The sequence below is a fragment of the Trachemys scripta genome, chromosome 4 (assembly GCF_013100865.1).
Source record: "Trachemys scripta elegans isolate TJP31775 chromosome 4, CAS_Tse_1.0, whole genome shotgun sequence".
Classification (NCBI taxonomy): domain Eukaryota; kingdom Metazoa; phylum Chordata; order Testudines; family Emydidae; genus Trachemys; species Trachemys scripta.
In genome coordinates, this window is record NC_048301.1 from 41,856,704 (window position 1) to 41,877,976 (window position 21,273).

At 45.0% G+C, this 21,273-nt stretch overlaps 1 protein-coding gene across 6 annotated transcripts in view; it reads right to left on the bottom strand.

The window, feature by feature from the left end:
- The window catches only part of TTLL5 (tubulin tyrosine ligase like 5), a 207,518-nt gene that overhangs the window by 66,850 nt on the left and 119,395 nt on the right, over positions 1–21,273 (bottom strand). The window lies entirely within an intron of this gene.

The window sequence follows — 21,273 nt, forward strand, 5'->3', positions numbered from 1 at the left end:
ATGTGCCACATGTCTTATAATCTTTGCATTGTGTGGTTGTGACTTATGTCATTGGGCTGTTCCTGAGCAGGTCAAAACTTCAGACAGCAGCATTACACAAAGTTACTGGGTCAAATTCTGGTCTTAGTAAATACCAGTACCTTTCCTCTATATTTTGGTTGTGGAACTGAGACCAATATTTTCCCCACTCTGTTTTATTTCATGACACAGTTGAAGATTTTCTAAAGTAGTCTGACCTTGCCAGTTCACAACCATTATTGGAAAAGGTCAGGCAGGGGAACCACATAGAGGGATAGGCTAGGGAGAGAGGGAGCACATGGACCAATGTGGAGGGAGCCGATGCAAGATAACCATGACTAAGTTGAGGGGAGCCTTGGGTTGCCATGCTGGCTGCTCTGAGGCTAGAAGATCTCTTGGAGTCTACATGGGTATTGCACCATTTATAACACAAACTTCATCCCACATAAGGAATTACATCCCCCTCTCTCTAACTAGCTACCAACTTCCCCAGAGCTATTGGAAAATACTTTGCCTGGAGGAAGCCATTTCAACAGTTTCCCAGTTTAGATGTTTCAAGCTAGAAGCAGTAGAATACTATGAGTAAATTTTTCAAAGTCAGTACAGATCCTTCTAGGAAGGCCCCCAGAGCTAGAAAGCATCTCATTTGAAGAAAATCACACTTTAGAGAGAAACAAACCTGCAGGGCAGACTGATTACATTTTGGTGAAATTAGGGATGTAGGATCCAAACAAACAAAAAAGGCATTAAAATGGAATGGGAAGTTCAATCTGAACTACGGCATTGCCATGGTGGCTTCCTGCTAAATAGCCCTTGGTGCCAGAAGAGAAAACCATATTAAAAATCCTCCTCAATGTACATCAGAGGCTAGAACTGCCACCCTCCCGCTTCCTCAATCTGTTGGTACTTTCCAAGCATCTGTCCCCTCCATTCCCAGAAGCATCTGAGGCTGGTGGTGACATGTCTGGACTGGACCACAGGAAACTGAGGAGGGAGTGGAAAAGTGGTTCTATTTATTTTAAAGACCCATTTGAACAGAGCATGGTCTCCAAGAGCAGCAGAGCAGAAATCGCTACAGTTTCTGGCACCTTGTCCTTAGGGATCATAACTAGAGGCCTGGCCTTTTGCCAGAGGAGACTCCCTTGATTACTGATGCCTTAGGTCTGCTTGCCCTTCCTTCATTTTAGGACTATACAGAAACCAATCCCCACTCCACTCCAGGGCTGCTCTGCAAATATCCAACCTCCCACTCTAGTTCTATCTTCTTCTTTTCCTTGCAATACCCAGCATGGCATATGGCATTTCCAGAGAGCCAACGCTCCTGTGGAAAACTAGAAGGCGATGTGGAGGACTGACTGGGCCCACTGAAATAGACTGAGGAAAGTGGGTGGCATCTACAGTGTTTCATTGAAGACACTTTGAAGACACTTAATTTGCTGGGTGGAGGAGGGAAAAGCACCAGTACTCTATTTAACTGAGTACCTCTGTTGGTTAGACCAGAGGATGGGGAGTCAGTACTCCAGTTTTCTATACCCTGCTCTGACAGACCCAGTGCGTGGTCTTGAGCAAGTCACTGCACCTTTCTGTATCCATCATCACATGGGGTTGTAAGGCTTAGTAGTTATAAGTCCCTTTCCCACTCAGGTGGCTATAGCAATGTAAATTATTAAAATTACTACACCGATTTGGGGGAGGCAACAGAGAAGGGGGGACACTGGGTAGAAAGCATTAAAAACACCAAAGAAAATTAAATTGTCTACTACTTTTATAGGGTCAACTGTGTGCAAGGTGCTTCACAGACAAGAGTGGCGTAAGAGGCCCTGAGCCAAAGTGTGCAAATGTAATAGCAAACGCTAGTTCTAGCACCAAAACCTTTGGTTAATTGTTTTCTCCTATTCCCCCTCCCTCCAAGCACGTGCACTGAAGTATGTGACACAGGAAGGCTGGGGGCAGAAGCACTGCACAAGGCTGAGGCAACATACCTGGCAGCTGCTAAAACAAAACTTCAAAAGACCCAGTTCCCTTTGAAAACCCATCAGGCAGGAGCCACTCCTCCCCTTCAGCCTCCCTACGAGTTGGTACACGTAACCATTTCAGCATGTTTGGCAGCCCTGCAGCCAGTTCCAGAGCAGGTGGTGAAGTGAAAAATTGTGAGAGAGCCCCAAATCACTCTGTCTCCCTCTTCCTCACTTCTCCTAGCAGGCAACAATGTGCATGCTGACCAAGCAGCCCAAGTGACAGACCAAAGTAGTGCATACTCATTGCAGGTTCTGGGTTCATGTTTCTGCAAAAATGAGATGCGAAGGCCCAGAACTGTCACAATGAGTTGGGTGGCAGCCAGTGTCCTCTAGCAAACTATTGGGTCTGACAACAAAGATGACCTGTCACTACAGAATGAGGAGGAGGGGGTGAATCCTCAGCTAGTACCCAGAATGACATGGAGAACTAGCATGAGCTAGGACACGCTCAGGTCCCAGCCTTACTTGTCCAGGATTATCTTGATTAAAGGTCCCCCTCTTAGGCCCTGTCTACGCTAGATGATAGAGGTGCACCAAAACTGTTGCTTGGAACATCTTGAACTTCCAGCTGCTTGTACAATACCAGTGCCTCCACACACAACTGCCAGCCAGGAGATGGGGAGTGCAAGCACTGGGTTTAATTCATAACACCTAGAGATAAGGTTTTAGTTTCAGTACAGCTGAACTGGCATCACTTTATTTACAACGGTCTCTCTCTAATGTGGGCAGGAGGGCAAGAGTTGTTGCCACAGTTCAGCTAGTCATCCCGGCTCCATGCCACTGTGTCCAGCTTTTCCTCCGCAATGTGATAAGGACGAAGGACTGAGGACTGTGGAGTAGATGGAGTTAAGGCTGCTCGATTAGAGGTGTACATTTGATTGTTTCCAGATTGAATGAGTTTGGATCAGGCCTTCACTTGTTTGTATTTTTGAATTTTATATGGATTTTGTACTTTTTAATGATTGAGCAGCAACTACAACTATGGCCAGGTACTGTAGGAATCAAGGCAGCATTTCTCATTGGAATCAATCGTTGTAAAAGAAAGTCTTATTCAAGATACTCAATCCCCCTTCCTAGGGCCAACACTTAAAGGAAATTGCTTAGTAAGGCAGAAGCTCCTGCATCCAGAAGCAGAGACGGGCACTATAGGATAGGTGTTGCAGGAATCCCAGCAAGCACTGATACAGCAACAGTGCTGTGCTGTGTGTGGATACAGCATAGTTGTGGTTGGAGATGCTAAATCCTTGCAAACCCACCCATTTTTATAGTTATAACACTCCAGACGTTTCCTCTCAATGTAGATACATCTACAGTGCATCAGACAGGGATTATAACAATGTGTTGAGTATCAGAGGGGTAGCCGTGTTAGTCTGAATCTGTAAAAAGCAACAGAGGGTCCTGTGGCATCTTTAAGACTAACAGAAGTATTGGGAGCAATAAGCTTTCATGAGTAAGAACCTCACTTCTTCAGATGCAAGTAATGGAAATTTCCAGAGGCAGGTATAAATCAGTATGGAGATAACGAGGTTAGTTCAATCAGGGAGGGTGAGGTGCTCTGCTAGCAGTTGAGGTATGAACACCAAGGGAGGAGAAACTGCTTCTGTAGTTGGATAGCCATTCAGTCTTTGTTTAATCCTGATCTGATGGTGTCAAAATTTGCAAAATGAACTGGAGCTCAGCAGTTTCTCTTTGGAGTCTGGTCCTGAAGTTTTTTTGCTGTAAGATGGCTACCTTTACATCTGCTATTGTGTGGCCAGGGAGGTTGAAGTGTTCTCCTACAGGTTTTTGTATATTGCCATTCCTGATATCTGACTTGTGTCCATTTATCCTCTTGCGTAGTGACTGTCCAGTTTGGCCAATGTACATAGCAGAGGGGCATTGCTGGCACATGATGGCATATATAACATTGGTGGACATGCAGGTGAATGAGCCGGTGATGTTGTAGCTGATCTGGTTAGGTCCTGTGATGGTGTTGCTGGTGTAGATATGTGGGCAGAGTTGGCATTGAGATTTGTTGCATGGGTTGGTTCCTGAGTTAGAGTTGTTATGGTGCAGTGTGTGGTTGCTGGTGAGAATATGCTTAAGGTTGGCGGGTTGTCTGTGGCGGAGGACTGGCCTGCCTCCCAAGGTCTGTGGAAGTGAGGGATCATTGTCCAGGATGGGTTGTAGATCACTGATGATGCGTTGGAGAGGTTTAAGCTGAGGACTGTAGGTGATGGCCAGTGGAGTTCTGTTGGTTTCTTTTTTGGGCCTGTCTTGTAGTAGGAGGTTTCTGGGTACACGTCTGACTCTGTTGATTTGTTTCTTTATTTCCTTGTGTGGGTATCATAGTTTTGAGAATGCTTGGTGAAGATCTTGTAGGTGTTGGTCTCTGTCTGAGGGGTTGGAGCAGATGCGATTGTATCTCAGCGCTTGGCTGTAGACAATGGATCGTGTGGTGTGTCCGGGGTGGAAGCTGGAAGCATGAAGGTAGGCATAGCGGTCGGTGGGTTTTTGATATAGGGTGGTGTTAACATGGACCTCCCGTGTAGATTGGTCCAGGCTGAGGTTGATGGTGGGGTGGAAGCTGTTGAAATCATGGTGGAATTCTTCCAGGGTCTCCTTCCCATGGGTCCAGATGATGAAGATGTCATCAATGTAGCATAGGCAGAGAAGGGGCGTGAGTGGACGAGAGCTGAGGAAAAGTGTTGTTCCAGGTCAGCCATAAAAGTGTTGGCATATTGTGGGGCCATGCGGTTGCCCATAGTGGTGCCACTGGTTTGGAGGTATATATTGTCACCAAATTTGAAATAATTGTGCGTGAGGATAAAGTCACAGAGCTCAGCAACAAGTTGTGCTGTGTCATCATCAGGGATACTGTTCCTGATAGCTTGTATTCCATCTGTGTGTGGGATGTTTGTGTAGAGAGACTCTACATCCATGGTGGCTAGGATGGTGTTTTCTGGGAGGTCACCAATGCATTGTAGTTTTCTCAGGAAATCAGTGGTGTCACATAGATAGCTGGGAGTGCTGGTGGCGTAGGGTCTGAGTAGGGAGTCCACATATCCAGACAGTCCTTCAGTGAGAGTGCCAATGCCCGAGATGATGGGGCGACCAGGATTTCCAGGTTTGTGGATCTTGGGTAGTAGATAGAGCCCCGACCGGGGTTATTCTAAGGGTATGTTGATTTGTTCCTGTGTTAGTGTAGGGAGTGTCCTCAGTAGATGGTGCAGTTTCTTAGTGTATACCTCAGTGGGATCTGAGGAAAGTGGCCTGTAGAATTTGGTATTGGAGAGTTGTCTGGCAGCCTCCTTCTGGTAGTCAGACCTGTTCATGATGACAATGTCAGGGTGGTTTCTGAGGCTGTGGATGGCATTGCGTTCTGCACGACTTAGGTTATGAGGCAAGCGATGTTGTTTTTCCACAATTTCTGCCTGTGCACGTCGGCGGAAGCATTCTATGTATAGGTCCAGACTGTCATTTCGACCCTCAGGAGGAGTCCATGTGGAGTTCTTCTTCCTGTGTTGTTGGTGGGAGGGTATCTGTGTATCAGTGCGCTGTTCAGTGTTATCCTGAAAGTATTCTTTGAGTCGGAGGCGGCGAAAGTAGGCTTCCAGATCACCGCAGAACTGTATCATGTTCGTGGGGGTGCTGGGGCAAAAAGAGAGTCCCCGAGATAGGACAGACTCTTCTGCTGGGTTGAGTGTGTAGCTGGATAAATTGGACGATATTGCTGGGTGAGTTAGGGGTACCCCTGCTGTGACCCCATGTGGCAGGTAGGATTTTAGACAGCTTACGGTCCTTTTTCCTTTGTAGAGAGGTGAAGTGTGTAATGTAGGTCTCCTGTCTTATTTTAGTAAAGTCCATTTGTGTGGAGGGATGGTTATTTATGAAAGTCTCCAGGTTGGAGAGCTCTTTCTTGATGTTGAGTGTTTGTCTGAGATGCATTCACAAAGGCCACATCTATACAGACCCCTGAAAACATGCTTCAGCAAAGCTCCTAAAGTCTGTTAACAGATTTCTATCAAAGGCTAGGAGTGACACTATTACTAACTAGGATTGTCCAGGGAGTGTAATGAGGAAGTATGGAGCTGGTGACTGGAAGATGGTTTGTAGGTGACTTCAGCAGAAGGCGGTGCCGTTTGCTAAAAGGAGAAGCTTGGTAACATGTGCCATGCTTGTGACTTTCTACAGATCCTAACAGTCACATAGTGACAAGAGGTAGGATCTAAAATAGAGAAAAGGTGAGTAATGGGGTTAGAAGGCCAGCAGCAGTTCACTGTGGCAGGAGCTATCTAGATTACTGCTCCATGTGCACTGTATAACATACAATTACATGCCTCAAGGCCAAGTGGGATGTTGATAAATTATATGCAAACAATCTGGGGCACCGAGGAACCAAGTAGAGCAACTTAACCTTGAGTTTATTGAGCTAAAGGATGCTGACCATAACGTAAAACTTGTCCAGTGAAAGCTGCTCAGGATACTCCAGAGTTGCATGTGAACAATGAATCAAGCTCCAAATAACAGTCTTCTAATTTTCCATAATAGAGATATCCCTCTGAAATGCCAGACCTGGTGAATCTGTTGGTATTTTCAGGTACTGACATGCCCAAAAAATCTCAATAAATTTACATATGTAATTTGATCCACTAGGATGGTCTCCGAGCACATGGGGTATCTCTGTCCCATGCTGGTTCAGCAGCCACAGGGTTAACAAACCAACTGACTGCTTTCTTAGCCAAAGCTAATTGGCAGACCCACAGCATAAAAATATAAAAGGGTTGCAAGACAGGAGGATGGGGTGGCTGCCAGAGAGACAGAGGGATAGCAGAGAGAGGATCCCTCCAGTAAACTGGTGAGGAACTGCCAGACAAGTCATAACATTAAAGAAGATGGAGAAGATTACAAAGGTAGGAAGTAGCTCAGAGAACAGCAAGGGACTGAGAAGGACTGATTCTGGCAGTTCCAAATAAGGACCCCGGGATACAAACCAGTGGAGTTGGTAGGCCTGGATTCCCCTACGTACCCCAGCCTGGGACTCTTAAGGTATGTCTACACTGCGATAAAAAAAACCCTCACAAACACTGAGTTTCAGAACCTGGGTCAAATGACTTGGGCTCACAGGGCTCAGGCTGCAGACTATAAACTGCTGTGTAGATGTTTGAGCTCAGGTTGGAGCCTGGGCTCAGAAACCCTGCAAGGTGGGAGACAGGTTTCAGAGCCCAGTCTCCAGCCTGAACCAGAACATCTACACTGCAGTTTTTAGCCCTGCAGCCCGAGTCTGCTGACCCAGGCAAGCTGCTGGTCTTTTATTGCAGTGTAGACATACTCTCTGAGAAGGAGCTCCTAAACCCAGGAGAACTAGAGCTGATTAGCCCATATGGGATCCACAGAACTTCCGCTTCCCCATTATCCTAAAGACAGACTACTGAAGACCCAGCTGGAAGTGGGGTCAGTCCGCGACAGAACTTCACAAATGCAGAGTTGGGTGTGATGGCATACGGGAGGATGGCAAGGTAAATGGAGCCAGGTTGGTGTAGCTCCCCATCATGTCTCAAGGGGCACTAACAGATAAAGACTCCCATATTACAGTGCTGCTTACTCCATGTCTCTTCTTTTTCTTAGTATATGCATAAAGTGCCTCAGGTGGCATGTGTCTAGGATTCATCACCAAATTTGATTTGTGGGTTGGATCATTAGCGTCCCTGGTTTGGGCAGAGTATTGATGGGGAATGTAACGTGAACACTGATCCATGACTTATGCCCCTTATGCTTCATAATCAAAGAGATTTGTGTATATATTTAGTTCTCTTTAAATAACGACTACAGGTCCTTTTCATATTTAAACTATGTAATCCAGTGGCAGGAAGATGGAGTTTCACAAACAACTGGAAAAATGACTCCCTTACAAAACCCTTTTCAAAACAGGATGTTCAAAGAGAGAAGATCCTTGAAAGAGAGAAAGAAAAGTTGAAATGACTGTCAGATGGACTAACAGTAAAAAAAAATCCAAACTGCTTGAGATAGAGCCAAATAATCCAAAATTGAAAATTTTTTGGATAGTAATGGAGCATTACCCTGCCAAGAGTTACTCACTGAATACCTCTTCCACTTTAAACCATAGATCTTTCCTGAAGGCTGCAGAAAGATAAGTTGAACTTATGGAGAGCAGTAAAAACCATCAGTGATCAACAAGTCCCTGCACATACAATCAGCAATTTCAGATTTAGATGGCGAACCCAACTGCAAGCTTATAATAGGAAAGGGTTTGATATTATGGTCAGGTGATCTGAAAACTCCAACTGATGACCTCAAGTTGGAGCTATTAATAGCAGATAAGCTCTGTCACATTTGACCTTTCTGATGACTTTTGGAAACAGATGGAAAAGAATGTATATAGGAACTCTTGACTCAGGTCTAGGAGGAAAGCATCTATCAGAGAGCCAGATCTCACCCTCTCCTGGAACATAAAGAAGATACTGCACCTCCTACCATTACAAACGGGTCTATTTATAGTGCACTTCATCTGTAAAAAAGAGAATGAGGAGATCAGAGTCCTTGAAGAAACCACGTGGGGTCGTGAACTTCCAGTTAAAATCATCTGTTCAAGTGCGCTCTCTCTGAGAATTTGAAGTGCTTGATTAGATCTGCTAAATACACTTTTCCCAACAGTGAATAAAAGTAATTCTCTGCACCAGGTCACCTAATACCTGGCTTTGTTGTCGTTGGCCAATTTGTTCCTGATTGTGGGAGGAAAGCTTTCAAAGGCCATTCAAATCACCCTCAGCTCCAACAAATTTATGCACAGATTGTAAATCAGAGGAGCCAAAAGAGTCTCAATTGTGAGATGGCCAAATTGAACTCCCCAACCAGTGCCCAAAGCATGTTACTATCACAGCTGATAGAAATAGACTGCATGAAACGCCACCCAATGCACAGCACGTATAGTAAAACTTCAAAGTTACGAACACCGGAAATACGAACTGACTGGTCAACCACACACCTCATTTGGAAATAGAAGTATGCAATCAGGCAGCAGAGACAAAAAACACAAATACTGTACAGTACAGTACTGTGTTAAATGTAAACTACAAAAAAAAATAAAGGAAAAGTTTAAAAAAAGATTTGATAAGGTAAGGAAATTGTTTTTGTGCTTGTTTCATTTAAACTTAAGATGGTTAAAAGCAGCATTTTTCTTCTGCATAGTAAAGTTTAAAAGTTGTATTAAGTCAAGCTTCAGCTTTCAGCTGTAAACTTCTGAAAGGTTCTACTCTAGAACCTCAGAGTTATGAACACCTTGGGAATGGAGGTTGTTCATAACTTTGAACAAAACATTATGGTTGTCCTTTCAAAAGTATACAACTGAACAGTGACTTAATAAAGCTTTGGAAGTTTACTATGCTGAAGAAAAAAATGCTTCTTTCCTTTTTTTTTAGTAGTTTCCATTTAACAGTACTATACTGTATTTGCTTTTTTTTTTTTGTCTCTGCTGCTGCCTGATTGTGTACTTCCAGTTCCAATTGAGGTGTGTGGTTGACTGGTCAGTTTGTAACTCTGGTGATCGTAACTCAGAGGTTCTACTGTACTGTATATATAGGTTTTGCCCAACACAAAACAGATAGTACTAGACCAATGGTGGGCAACCTGCGGCCTGCATGCAGTCCATCAGGGTAATCTGATTGTGAGCCGCAAGACATTTTGCTGACGTTGACCGTCCACAGGCCTGGCTCCCCGCAGCTCCTAGTGACCACAGTTTGCCGTTTCCAGTCAATGGGAGCTGCGGGAAGCGGTGGCCAGCACGTTGCCCACCACTGTCCTACACCTTTCCAGAGACAGCCAGGGGAAACCAAATCATCATGCTATGACTAGTACGTTGTCTTTAACCAGCACTGCAAAGGTCTCATTTTAAGTCCAGCAAATGGTGTCATAGGGGCAAGAAGCCATAAATTTCAGAAAGATCCTTATTCACAAGTTAGTTTAGATATGAAGAGCCCATTATGACTCACCTGCTGTCCTGTATAGCACAAGCCAAAGACTCTCACCCATTTTAAACTGTTTCACACTTGAAATCTCAAAGGTGAATGATCTCTGAATCTCTTGATATCTGTTTGATTAGTTGAGCACTTGGAATCTCAAACAGCTCCTATGAACTCCAAGTCTGCATCAGAGTGAATGTGCATTTCTCATGATTTGTCCTCAGTCCTCATGACAATTAAAGCACAGACATCACCTGCACCAACCTCCAGTGACTCCAACGAGTCCTTCAAAGTTGATCCATATTCAAACCTGAGCATCTTCAATTTCTTTTAGGATCCTGAATGAAATGAAAGGGAGCAGACATGTCTTCTCTTACTCTTCTTCCCCTTTATTCTCTATATTAAGGAGGAAGTAGATTAGTCCACACATGAGGCGATCTTCTCCTCAGATATTCTAGAGACCAGGACTTCTCACAGATGGATTTTGAAGCAACCTTCATTACCAGCTTTGAAGATGTTCATAGCTCAGACATGCTGCACTCTTCACAGAGAGGCAGATTACCCTGCAAAGCTTTTTCCAGAAGCAGGAAACTATGCAGAGACTCCTGCTCTCTCTGAGTACTGGGGGTAAAGGCCACATAAGCCATGTCCCTATTCCAAGTGGTGACCCTCATCCAGATTCTGAACATCACAATCAATGAATTACATCTATGTATTGCCAGATATGAACTGTTTAAATCCCCACCTTCTATTTAGGTCCACCAAGTCAGATGGCAAGAGTGGGAGAGGACAGGAGAAGATAACTGGCTCAGTAGCAAAGAACTCAGATTCAGCTATAAAAGCCATGCAACATCATGGACATTAACAGTTAACACTAACTCTATAATGTGTTTAGCAGCTCTCTCATCCTAAAATCCCCCTTTCTAAAGGTCAATGTCATAGGGCTAGTATCTGGTACAATTCCTCCATCAAGAAGGTTGAACTTCTCTGTGTTGTAGCCACTGTTACTTAGGTCTGATCTACACCTAAATCTTAGGTCAATCTAGGTATGTTGCTCAGGGATGTGAAAAATTCACACTCCTGAGAGATGTAGTCAAACTGACCTAACCCCTTCTATAGACACCCCTAGGTCGACGGAAGAAGTCAAGCATCAACCTAGCTATTGCCTCTTGAGGGGGTGGATTAACTACAGTGACAGAAAAACCCCTTCTGTCGCTGTCACAAATGTTAACACTACGGCACTCTAGTGTCACTGGAGTGCCGTAGCTGTGCCACTGTAGCATCTGTAGTGTAGACATATTCTTAGCTGCTCAACTACAGTTCTTGAACTTCAGTAGACATGTAGCAGTTTGGCCAGCATGGCATCTGCCAGCTTGGCTTACTATGGACTCAGAGGGCAAAAAGATTATTAATTCAAGTTCTGTGAATCCAGTGCAATGATGAGTGGAAATTGTAACACCTCAACTTTACCTCGCACCTTGCTTTCATGAATCCACAGTTGTGTGGGACTAGTATCACAGAGCCATCTGCACTTAATATGGAGTTCTGGAGACCAATATTTCCCCATTACCCTTACCCTACCCTTGACACATTACAGGGGACTATGCTGCTTCCACACTATATCGGAGTCACCTTAATGGGCCCTTGGCAGACCACCCAAGCCATCTGGCATACAGCCCAAGTAACTTGGCCTCACTAGACTCCTCACTCTACCCACTGCCTAAATACCCTGGCCCTTTGCACTTTGCGCAAAGTGGCCATCTATTCTTAGTTTCAGGACAGCACCAGAAACTACCTGGGAAATATTGAAAACAGTATTTAGCACCAGTGTTACTAACCATAACAACTCTTAACACTCCCTAAAAAAAACCTGACTGTCTGAGGAGGGCACTAGCCTTCCTATCTCCCCCATATTACACAGCATGCTTAGGCTTCATGAGCTTGGGCCAACAGCTTTCTGAAGAGGGTCTATCGGCAAAGCTGCCACCACAGGTTGGGAAAACTGAAATACTCCCTGGCCTTTAAAAAAAACAAAAAAACAAAAAAACCCTTTTTAAAAGAGGTTTTTGTTAAATGCTGGAGCCTTGCGTGGCTCACAAACAGCTGCTGATTGATACCTGCAGCCCAGAGAAGCCCTGGAGAATAACAGGCTGTCATGGTGCCAACAACATACAACTCACAAACTCCAGCGTCAGCTGCAAAACTCCCCTGGAGATACAGCACTTGGGAAAGTAAAGCAGCAAAGCCTGATTCCCTGGTGCAGGGCTCTGGGGAAACCCTCAAAAAGGGGGGTGGGGGCTTTCAGGGACAGGAAATATGTTTCTTTCTACAATTCATGCTTTTGGCAGGGGATTCTTGTTTATATCACAGGATAAAACACCAAACTGCGAATGCCGTGCTCATCCTGGGAAAAGCCAAGCCAAAGCATGACCCTGGGCTGGATGGAAAATGTGAGCATGAACTGGCTTAGCAGGCAGGCTGTGGTGGAAACTTCACTGTCCAAGAGGAGGTAGTCCAGAGGAGAGGCCTGATGGGAAGGGGGGGGGGGGGATTTCCCTCAGTCAGGGGAGTTGGAGGCCCTTTGTGCTACCTCCTGATATGGCACTCTTGCTTGGTTACTGAAGTCCTATTTGGATGAGATCTCTCCACTCACCTCAGCCAGACTCCAGGGCCCCTCTGTCCAGCTTCATTGGCAGCGGACTTCAGGGGCAGTTGTGTGGGGACTGTCCTCATGAGGGCTGTCTTATATTGTGCCACCCTACATAGAACCTCTGGATTCTCCACATTCTCCTGAGAGAGATATTTGCTGGGAGACCGAAGATAATCCTATCTCAATCCATCTTCAACTAGGTTTCCATCTGTAAAACACTGGGGGCCTTGAGCATAGCTGCTCATACGTCTGTCTCCTGCCGTAACTGCACCCCCTTCTCTTGCATTTCAAAACACACTCAGCACTGAGCCATCTGCTCCTTTCCCCAGGAGGCTCCCTCATTCTTTCTTGAGACAGTGCAGATTTTGGAAATCTCCAAAATGTTCACACTGAATTCCATCTCAGGACAGTCCTGGAGAGCCTCAGGCCAACGGAGGGAAAGTAGCTGACCTGCCTCATCCCTCCAAGCCTAGGTTATAGAGAAGTGTCTCCATTTCTACAAAAGGGTGGGGAAATGCAGAAAATGCAGCTCTAATATTTCAGTGCCTCTTTTTGACCTGTAGGAATGGCACAGTTCAGAGATTCGCCCCTGAATATTTTTGTTTTTGAGCTAGGTGGTTCTGCCCTGAAAGTGATGCAGAAAGGACTCTCCTCTGGGAAACTTCCCGGTACCTTTCTCACTTTCACAGCTCAAATTAGCTCCAAATTAATTCCACCAGTTATAGCACAGCAGCATGGCTTTCATTCCCATCTTACTACCTGCAAGGCTGAGCAACATACAAGACTCCAGGTCCCTGTGTGGGGAAGAGCCAAGGATGGATAAAAATACTGCTGGGGGAAAGAAACAAAACAAAAACAAAAAACAAAAACCAGAAGACAGGGGAGAAGCCAGACATTCGTGGGATTCCCTGACAGCTCCATGCAGAAGGAAGGGCTGGGCTGGAAAAAACAGGACCCAGGTTCCTGCCAAGCTGTCTGAGGCCCGTCCTTTCCAAAACGCTCAAAGAAACAGCCAAGGCTCCCTCGTAACCCTTTCAGCACTCACCCGGGACGAAAGGCTGCTCTGGACATTAAACCACTGAATGCCAAATGCTAAGGCCCTCTCCTTCCTCAAGAGCATTAAACAGAACAGCTGGGCTCCCCCACAGGACATTAACCCTACAAGCACCACATTGTACTGAAGGAGAGGATTAGTCATGTGGAAGGAAAAAGAGAGACCCAGATGCCACTTTGTAATGTGCAATTTCTGCAACCCCACAGGACATTTGAATAAAACCCAGGGAGAGCAAGAAGAGAGAAAGGAGCTATAAGATAGCTACTGTCAGACACTAGCACTATTCAAATACCCCCATGTCAAGTTAAATACGAGGGAGCAAAAAAATAACAGTACCTGTGAAGTTAGCCACGTAGCCAGAGAAACATACCCAGGGATGGTAGCCGAGATACATGGACAGGAGATGATTGGAGGAGTAAGAGAAATAGGATGTACCTATTTCAGAATGAAAAGTCCATACATGTTGCTGAGTTTTATATTAACTGCAACCACCAAAGATAAAGACCTGGATATCATTGTGGGCAGCTCAGTGTGTAGCAATGGAGAAAAAAGCCAACAAGATGTTAGGATGCATAAGCAATGGGATGGAAAATAATGCTGAAAAATATAATAATGTCATTATATAATTCAATGGTACACCCTCACTTGGAGTAGTGTCATCAGTTCTAGTCACTGCTATAGAAAAATAGAGTCGGACAAAAATTAGAGGCCTGTAAAGCCTCCATATGGATACTGAAACGGTTGAGACTGTTTAGTTTAGGAGAAGACAAATAAGAGTGGGCATCAGAGAGACATTGCTATGAAAGGTATAGAGAACATAAATTGAGTACTCCTATTTACTCTCTTGTATAATACAAGAACAAGGGGACATTCAATGAAATTGAAAGGCAACCGCTTTAAAACTGATAAAAGAAAACCTTCACATAATGCATAATTAATCTGTGGAACTCACTGTTACAGCATATAATTAAAGTCAAGATCTTACCAGGATTCAAACAAAGGACCAGACACTTATGAGTAATGAGGATGTCCACAGTTGGAACAGAAAATATTGTAAGAACTATTAACCCATTCTGCTTCCAGACATAAGCCAACCATTAGCTGATGGGGATTAGGAAAGAGCTTCCCCTATGGATAAGTTATTCTATTATTGCCCATTAAAAAGGTTCTCGTATCTTCCTCTGAAACATCAGTACCGGTCATTCCACATACAGGATATTGAAAGAGAAGGATCAGTTGTTTGATCCAAGATGGCAGTTCCAGTGTTTAGAATGGGTGGAAGATGGTTTGTGGAGGTAACTAAGTGAGCTAGCCCAGGCCCTTAATAAGTAGGAAGGGATTGTGAGCAGATGGCAAATCTTCATCTCCCACTTCATCCTCCTGATAGCTTCCACCATGATAGAGCTTGGTGACCAGGAGGGTTAAGCCCTGGGACATGGGAATGAGAACACCTCCACTGAAGGACACAAAGAGGTGAAGGCTGCATACTGAAAGAGATCCCACCACATTACCTCAAACAAGACTGCAAAAGGGGACTATAACTGCTCAGGGCTAAGCAGAGAAAGCAGGGTAAACGGGAGACAATTCTTCATAAAACAAGAGGCCCCCCAAGTTCCCAATACTATAAAGCCCTCCCAGAAGCAGCTGAGAGCAAAGGCCCCCACTCACACAAGCTGACTTGTGCGCCACTCTGCCTTGCCATGAAGCCCCAGCTCTTGCCTCCAGCTCACAGCCCCAGCACCGACTCTATATGCTCACTGCACTCGGCCCAAAACCCCCTTCGCCTCTGGAAAGGGTCCTGAGATTAATCTCACTCATAACCTCGGAAAAATAACAGCACAGCAGCTGCCAGCCAAGTCCGACTCAAACAACGTCTGGGGAGCCGAGACTGCAGGGCCAGGCCTCAGACTGTCTGGGCAAGTCATGAGCTTTCTACCTTTCCTCTCCCAGAGGACCTACCATCACAGGCTTCTCTAGTGTGATTTATCCAATATACAAACTATCAAGGCTGGTCATGCATCTCCAAGTTTGACTAACCTGGTTTGCTCCCACAGTTAGGTTGTCATCAGTGTGCATGGGGGCAGGATAAGATATGGGTGAGTGGCTGTCTGTGGTGGTAGGGGAGGCAGATGTACGCATAAATGGTGTAGAGATGGAGTAGCTGCACGTACCAACTTAAACTCATCCTGCCTCTAGTTTACAGATGCCCAGGCAGTATCCCCCCAACCTAGTGTGGTGAGAACAGAAGGTGAAAGTTCAGTTCAAAAAGCCTAGGTTTCTCAGACACACACTGCTCTTCCGATGCCAAAGCCGAGGGCTGAGGTGCCAAGGTACTGCCAAGGGGAAGCTAGCGGGAGCCCAGTAACAAACAGTAACTACCGTCCACTTCTAGTCTCCCCCAGTCAATAAAGTTAATTGATCCAAGTCTCCAAGAAAGAGAGGCCTCTAGTGTGATCAGAGTTCAAGGGCTGCCTTGATGCAAGTGGTGGACTAGATGACCTCTTGAGGTCCCTTCTATCCCTACATTCCTATAGGCTCACAATGTGCCTGTCCTAATACAAGACATTTCTCTGTCTGACAGGGACTCTATGAGATAGGTTTCAGAGTGGTAGCCGTGACAGTCTGCATCAGCAAAAACAATGAGGAGTCCTTGTGGCACCTTAGAGCCTAACAAATTTATTTGGGTATAAGCTTTTGTGGGCTAGAACCCACTTCATCAGATGCATGAAGTGAAAAATACAGGAGCAGGTATAAATACATAAAAGGATGGGGGTTGCTTTACCAAGTGTGATGTCAGTCTAACGAGATAAATCAATTAACAACAGGATACCAAAGGAGGAAAAACAACTTTTGAAGTGGTAAGAGAGTGGCCCATTACAGATCGTTGACAAGAAAGTGTGAGGGAACAGTAGGGAGAAATTAGTATTGGGGAAATTAAGTTTAGGTTTTGTAATGACCCAACCACTCCCAGTCTTTATTCAGGCCTAATCTGATGGTATCCAGTTTGCAAATTAATTCCAGTTCTGCAGCTTCACGTTGGAGTCTGGTTTTGAAGTTTTTGTTGTTGAAGAATTGCCACTTTTAGGTCTGTTACTGAGTGACCAGAGAGACTGAAGTGTTCTCCTACTGGTTTTTGAATGTTATGATTCCTGATGTCAGATTTATGTCCATTTTTCTTTTGCACAGAGACTGTCCGGTTTGGCCAACGTACATGGCAGAGGGGCATTGCTGGCACATGATGGCATATATCACATTGGTAGATATTGCTCCTGTATTTTTCACTTAATGCATCCAATGAAGTGGGTTCTAGCCCACGAAAGCTTATGCCCAAATAAATTTGTTAGTCTCTAAGGTGCCACAAGGACTCCCCGTTGTTTTTTCTAAGAGATATTTTTCCTAACACAGTGCTGGCCATTGCAGGCAGCAAGACAAAGGCATCCACAGAGGACACCAAGCTGGGGCCACTCCCAATGACTTTATAGATGGTAATCACAGACAGCAGCACCAGGATAACCTGGGCCAGATTTACCTTGTGCTAAAGACTCTTCCTTCCCCATCCTAGGCATGAGGTAGCACAGCCTGCTACTGGCAGGCACAAGAGGGAAGCACAATGTAGGTGGGAGTGGAGAGATCATAAGAACATAAGATCGGGGTGTAAAGAAAGGGAATTGTGTGGGGACTGCGGTGCGAAGCAGATAGAATGTGCTGTGCAATGCAGAGAGACAGAGCCCATTGTTACTCTGGCCCTCAGAGAGTGGGTGGGAGGAGACCAGGAAGGGGAAAGGCACAGACAGGGTCAGGGGAACTTGACAGATGGGTGGTTAAGATGATGCAGTGTTGGAGTCTGTGGGCCTGGCTTCTCCTGTTCTGGCACTTCTGTGCTGCCTCACCAGGGAGGTGCGAAGGTCAGTGCTGCGTTTGCTAAGGCTGAACTGAGGGACTATTGTGTAGCACTCAGTAGCTGCTGCTCTTGCCCTGCATTTCCTCTGGGAGGGATCACTGCAGTTCAAGCTCCTCAGCCTTCAAGTTAGTCTGCATCCAGTTTGTGTGAAAACAGTCAGGCCCTGCTCATGTGGCAAAACAGGGCATGGGGCCATGGGGAAGTTGTCTGCTCCTCACACAGGACTGTGGGGCACCTAAAGCAAGTAGCTCAAAGACAGCAACTCCACATTCATCCTTGAGACACAGGGATACAGGAAAGAGCAGGTCTCAGATGACAAAAGACAGCCCCTGCCTCCACCCCGAGTCTCTGCCCTTGGCTCCTAAGATACCCAGAACTCTCCCCTTTCTCATACTGGAAGCCTCCCTATAGCAAACTCTATCCCATGGCTCCCTGTTGCCGCCTCCGCCCTGCCTCTGCGATGCTGCCCAAGCCAACTTGACCCCAACCCTGCTTCAATCCCCATCCAGGTTGTCATCATATCTTGCCTTAATACTTTGGATTCCCCAAATCTCAGCTCATTACACCACCCTGTGTAGAATGCTACTACTTCGGTCAGTTGTACACAGCAATACAGCCCCATTACCTGCCTTTCCTCCCATCACCACTAGAGCCCCCAGTTTCATCATATTTTAATTCTTCTCAGGATCCAGTTGAAGATTGTCCTTGTTTTTATAATCTTTCATTGACTCTGAGCTGATCCCATCTGTGCTTAGCTTGCCTATTGTTGGCATCCACTCTGTCTCTCAAGAACGTATTGTGCTTATCTGTCATTTTTGGGTGTAGTCAGAGATTGGGGGGGTGGGGATTCAGTGAGGCAGCCAGTTGCTGTCAAAGATTGCTGGGAAAGCAAACAGTAATTTAAAACCCCACATCTCCAAAATTTAAATAATTTTAGACCCTACCCAAAATGGGAAAAGAGGAGATGCATCCCCCTTCCTCATAACAAAAGCTACAAGTGCCTCCTGGATACCAAGAATCAAAGCCACTCCTCCCATGCCTTTAAAGATTAGGGAATTCCTGGGACCAATTTTGACAACCACTGCCAAACTTCCAGCTTTTCCTTTGACAATTGTTGCCAGGTTGCTTATTCATTGACAATACAAGAATATAACCTAGAGGGTAATAAGAATAGCCAACATGGATTTGTCAAGAACAAATCCTGCTAAATCAACCTACATTTCCTTCTTTGACAAGATTACTGGCCTCATGGATAGGGGGAAGCAGTAGACATGATATATCTTGACTTTAATAAAGCTTTTAACACTGTCCCACAAGACAGTCTCATAAGCAAACTAGGGAAATGTGGTCTAGATTACATTACTATAAAATGGATGCACAACTGGCTGAAAAACTGTAGTCAAGAGTAGTTATCAATGACTCACCATCAAACTGGGAGAACATATCTACGGGAGTTTCACAGAAGCCTGTCTTGGGTCAGATACCATTCAATGTTCTCTTGAATGATTTGGATAATGGAGTGGAAAGAATGCTTATAAAGTTTGTGGATGACACCAAGCTAAGAGGTGTTGCAAGCACTTTGGAGGACAGGATTAGAATTCAAAATGACCTTGACAAATTGGAGAACTAGTCTGTAATCAATAAGATGAATGAAATTCAGTAAAGATAACTGCAAAGTGCCAAACTTAGGAAAGAAAAATCAAATGCACAATTACAAAATGGGGAATAACTGGCTGGGCAGTAATACTGCTGAAAAGGATATGGGGATTATAGTGGATCACAAGTTAAACAGGAGTCAATAACATGATGCAGTTGCAAAAAGGGCTAATATTCTTCAGTGTATTAACAGGAGTCTCATATGTAAGACATGGGAGGTAATTGTTCTGTTCTATTCGGCAGTGGTGAGGCCTCAGCTGTACTACTGTGTCCAGTTCTCGGCACTACACTTAAAGAAAGATGCAGACAAACTGGAGGATCCAGAGGAGAGCAACAAAAGTTACAGAAGGTTTAAAAAACCTGACCTGAGGAAAAGTTAAAAAACTGGGCGTTTAGTCTTGAGAAAAGACAACTGAGGATGGACCTGATAATAGTATGCAAATATGTTAAGGGCTGTTAGAAAGAGAACAGCAATCAGTTGTTCTTCATGTCCACTGAGGGCTGACAAGAAGTAATCTTAATTTGCAGCAAAAGAGATTTAGATATTAGGAAAAACTTTCTAACTATAGCGATAGTTAAGCACCGGAATAGGCTTCCAAAGAAGGTTGTGAAATCCTCAACAATGGAGGTTTTTAAGAACAGGTTAGACAGTACCTGTCTGGGTTTACTTGGTCCTGCCCCAGCACAGAACGGGGATGGACTTGATGACCTCTTGAGTTTCCTTCCAGTCCTATATTTCTATGATTTCTCTGAACAACAAGATGGTCAACTCCATGTGCTTTGATTCTGAGTAGTCCTTCAAGACCCCTTCTTCAGAGAGAGTTCCAATGACTCCAAGTCTTTCTTCAGAGAAGTGGATAACAGTACTCAGAACTTTGCACTCTGAATTGTCCAGCAGCTCTCAAAAATTCCCCTTTTAATTTGTAGGCAGATCTAAAGGTTTTGGCTTCCATTATTCTGGCCTTTTGATGCAGACAGCCATGCAGACAAGACACCCCCCCCTCCAAATGAAGAGTCTCTTGAGACATCTCTCCTGTGGTGCCTTTATCCCAGAGCACACAGCAAGCAGGTCAAACACCCTTTGGAGGAATGTACCACTCACAGGCATTGTAAGTGCCTCATCAAAGGCATCATGACTAACACTGGCAAAACACTATGGTATGAATTATTTTGGGGGTTTTACATATATTATATACAAAAAATACTTACAGGCACTAAGCTACACAATTAGAGTGAGGCAATAGTTCTGGGGCTGCTTGTGCCAGAATAGAGCAGGGCATTATGGGGGTGGAGAAGATTTTATAACCATGGATGGATTGTCAGATCTGCAGCTGATGCACGTGCAGCCTCTAACAGTGAAACTGATTTAGAGTGATACCATGATCATGAGGCCTACAGCAGAGATCTGCAAAGGAAGGAAGAGTCCTACTGAGTAGCCCTTTGCCCTGTTAAAACTGGGTCCCATTCCCATTGGTACAGGCAGCGTGGAGGAGGAGATGGAAGCAATACAGGGTTGCCTGCACTCTGCTGCTCTTGCAGGCTACACAGGAGAGGAAGGAGGCTGTACACCTGTTGGATAGGTTCTTTATTTGGATTAGGTAATAATTCCCTTGTCTGGGTTCCAAGAACAGAATTGCTGCCTCTCTCAATAATTCTAAACCCCACAGGCAAACACTGTGCTAGGGCAGGCACAGGCCAGGAATTAATTTCTCACATTCCTCTTCTACAGGCAGGAGGAAAGGCACTGACTGGTGAAACAAGAGCCGCTTAGCCTGAGCTTTCCAGTACAGATTTCAATCCTCCTGTTGCAGGGTCCATTTGGGGGGACCACCCAGAGCACACTCTTTCCCCTGTGCCCCTTAAGTTTTATCAGCCACCACCCAGCAGCTTTCCTGCTTTTAGTAACAAGCACTACTAATTATTTGCACTTAACATGGCACTTTCAATCCATAGAACTCAAGCACTTAAGAGTGTTAGGCTCATTATCCCTATTTTACAGGGCAAAAACTGAGGCAGAA